Source organism: Sabethes cyaneus, chromosome 2, assembly GCF_943734655.1.
Source record: "Sabethes cyaneus chromosome 2, idSabCyanKW18_F2, whole genome shotgun sequence".
Taxonomy (NCBI): domain Eukaryota; kingdom Metazoa; phylum Arthropoda; class Insecta; order Diptera; family Culicidae; genus Sabethes; species Sabethes cyaneus.
In genome coordinates, this window is record NC_071354.1 from 81,480,549 (window position 1) to 81,484,294 (window position 3,746).

At 39.9% G+C, this 3,746-nt stretch overlaps 1 non-coding gene across 1 annotated transcript; it reads right to left on the reverse strand.

Moving 5' to 3' along the window:
• Positions 1-1,821: 1,821 nt before the first annotated feature.
• Trnar-ucg (transfer RNA arginine (anticodon UCG)) lies at positions 1,822-1,894 on the reverse strand. The gene has a single exon. It is a non-coding gene; the product is annotated as a tRNA-Arg (tRNA).
• Between the last annotated feature and the right edge of the window lie 1,852 nt (positions 1,895-3,746).

The window sequence follows — 3,746 nt, forward strand, 5'->3', positions numbered from 1 at the left end:
CATGTTTACATGAAGAACCGAATGATTTCAAGCATGGATACATGCTACTATCACTACAAAGAGACTTACGTAGTCCTGCGTCCCATATATATGCGGTCGTGTCTTGCACACAACTCCTCTGATTTTTCCAATTTTCGAAAAACTGACGGCGATAAAAATACAGTGTAAACAATACACTCTGGACTGTTTGTACCCAAATTTTCTAGATAGAATATCCAATGGGTAATTTTCTACATCGTTTTTTCTGCGATGCAATTTGATTATCCCAGCAGTTCTCGAGAAGTCGGAAGTCGGTATTTCATACGGTCATATTTTTTAAAGCGGCGCCGTCGATGGCCGTTTTCATTCGTAAGCGGGTATGTGCTGAGCTTTCCAGCAACTGGTCTGAGTTCCTCCTCCCGGCCAACTTGTACGCTGAGGTTTCCGATGATGATTTTCAGAGACTTGTAGTTCCATGTTCAAAGCTTTAAATGCGTTTTTGTGACATTGCGTCTTATCATATTCGAACGCGTTACTTGATGGAATTTTCCACCGATGTTTGGTATAAAACACAACACATATAATATGTTTTCAATGGTTATCTTAGCAATTGCATTGTTCCTGGACCACTCACTCCTTAAAGACGAATTCATTGCACCAGGAAACCACCATTTTATAACACAATCAGAACTCACAATAATAATCAACCAAATGAATTTTAATTATTTTGAGGTAACTCTAAATACTACTGAGAAATAATAGCACAAATAATCATTAATAGATAGTTCCAAACTATCAAGCTCCAAAAAAGTACGAAATTATAATCATTATTGCAAAGAATAGGTAAAAAGTCATGATTCGATATAAGACAATTTCAATGTCAGACAACTTTTTGAAACCAAAAATTGTTTTATATCGAGATATCCCTGTATTAAACCTCAAAGAGCAGTTCTCACGACCACTACAGTGTAACCAAACAGCACACTCCAATAAATCGAATCTTCAAGCTATTTTTTTAAATTAAAATTACTTCACAAACATTTTGATAATAGGATTAATCACTTGAAACATACTGACATACTGACATGCTGATATGCTACATTTCAAAAGAGATTTCCAAGTTCAGATATATATCAGCGTAGAACGGTTCTCAATCTCGGGTTGGTGGAATTGTAACAAAAAATAATTGAAAGGAGCAAATATATCAGGTATCTGGTGACCACAATCCCAGTTGCACTGGCTGTAACCGCTTTGCCTACTGATAGGATCGGCAAATAGTGCAGTGACTCGATTGTGATGAGTGGTCTGAGGCATAAAGTGGAAAAATATCAAGTGCTGCATCTCACTACTGGCCATTTTTTATCCATTATCAACAAAGTTTGAAGAGACTATTGCTGCAGTTAAACGATAATTCTTCTTTCCAAATTATAAAAGTACTTTGTTGTTTTTCGTATATGTACATGCCTATATATTGCATGCTACCAACAAACGGTTCAGCCTGCTTTCCGTCCCGGTAAATTTTAAGAGCAACTAACCGTCTACAGAAGCACATAAATCGAGCGTGAACGGAAATCGCGCAACTGACCAAACTTCCGGAAAAAGAAACTTTTATCTTATCATCAACCAAATGCTATACCGGTCAAATAAAGCTAGGCGACGATGGATAGCCGAATCTTTACGATGTTATGTAGAAATTTATTACTGCTTCTCTCAAACCTAGAGAGTCCTATGCCAAATTTATTCTGCTGATTAAAAAAAAAACATTTGAACATATCTTTTTAATTTTTTTGTGAAATTTGAATCACTGACCGAGCTATATTTAACCGTTAAAAAAAATTTCAACGACCGTGACAGGACTCGAACCTGCAATCTTCGGATCCGAAGTCCGACGCCTTCTCCATTAGGCCACACGGCCACCGTTGGGGGTCGCTTGCCACAACGCAAACGCCATATCTCTTAATTCAGGACAATTAATACATATTTGTTTCCTACCTTGGCCGAAAGCCCTAAATCTTCGTCCAGTTTCGAAATTTGTCAAAGACGACGCCGTAGCGCCTGCTCTCGTGCAGCGTGCAGAGTGGAACGGGGGAACCTTAAAGTGTGCGGAACCAGTAATAAATCTATCTCCTCGGCAGTCATCTAGGCCGCACGGGAAAGAAGCAGAGTAGGATAACAAAACTATTTCCCATGGAGCGGTGGCCGTACCGGCTTGCGAAGCAAACTATACAGTTTGATTTGTGAATGCGTAACTGCGAAAATGTACAGCTTCCGGTTCACAACGGTGTGTGTGTCTCTGATGTCTCTAGTCCAGTAGTGTACATAACACACCAAGCCTGTGCTCGATGTGGGGCACGTCCGTTCCGAAAATTTCCTAGCGTTCCAAAGAACCGTCTCCTAGAATCGAAGTCCCGCTTGCACCGGGCAGTAGTCACATGCCTAGTAATCTGGAACACAGAAATCTCATTTTTACGCAGTTGGCTCTGTTCCATAAGCGCAAATAGAATGAAATAGGGAGGAAGAGAGATAGACTGACTGCGTTCTTTCACTTCCTTACCGGTCGCCTTGTACGATTGTGTATTATTCGGAAACATTGTGGCACACAACGTGAAGCCCCAAAAAGACTATATTGCGTTTAATCGCTACTCGTCTATTGCGTGTGTAGAGTTCGTGGTTCGAGTGCTGACTTGGACCATGTTTCCATGTGATTGTTTTAGGTGGAAGAACCGTTCGCTTCCGGGACGACCTGTCGAACTGACTTCTTCGGCAGTGCACATGCACACGTGTAGACGCAATGATAAGACCTTCAGGCTTTGGATCGAAATTGAAATCCTGCACATATCTTTGTCGTTAGCAAATGCATTCCACTCCGGAGGTCCCCTGCCGAATTGGTGCAGTGCTATATAGATTTGTTGTCGTCGGTTGGCGGCCGAGTCATTTTACGAGAGCTTAGGGCAACGCAACTGTTAGAAACTTTGTGCTGTACTTATCACTTGTAAATTCATTTGTGTTAAGGGATTTAGACGGTTAGTTTAAAATTATGAATGCGCTCTGTTCACTCAGTGAGGGTGAATCTGATTAGCCAGAAGCTGGATAAATGCAAACTCAAAATAATAAAGTTTGTATACAAGCGACACTTTTATTAACTCTTCAAATGAAATAATTATTGTTTTTGCCGACTCCATACAAAACATAATTTGTAATGCATATTCATGATTTAAAAATTTTGAGATTATATAGTAATAATTCAAACATTAACAAACTGAATATTTTTATTGGAATATTTGTCAAATCTTGGAATCTGGCTAAATAAACTTGGCTCAGATCGATTAGAGCTCAGTTTTGATCTAACTGCTGTCAAAGTGTTCATACGGGGTATGAAATGGGGAAGGCAAATGAGCGTCCAATATAGCTCTAGCCATCCCAAGCCCCTACCTAGCGCCTCCACGTGGCCATACCTGGTAATGCTCTATTGAGTAGCCAAGCTAGGAGGTGCGTTGCTGGGTGGTTCCCGGCTGCCTGGTCTCAAAACCGCGGTTTTGGGCAGACGGCGGAGCCACACGGCCTAGCTAATAGGTAAGCCTAATAAGTTATTTTAATTATTTTTTTCGTTTTAGCTTATGAAGCATCTCCTGCTATATAGTAAAAACTGGCCAAAACGAGTTTTAATACTGCACATGGATACCAGAATGAAAAATTAAATTAACTTTTAAAAATTAAAATTAAATAAGAAGCATTTATGGAACCCAAAGGACGCTACTCTATTCCAT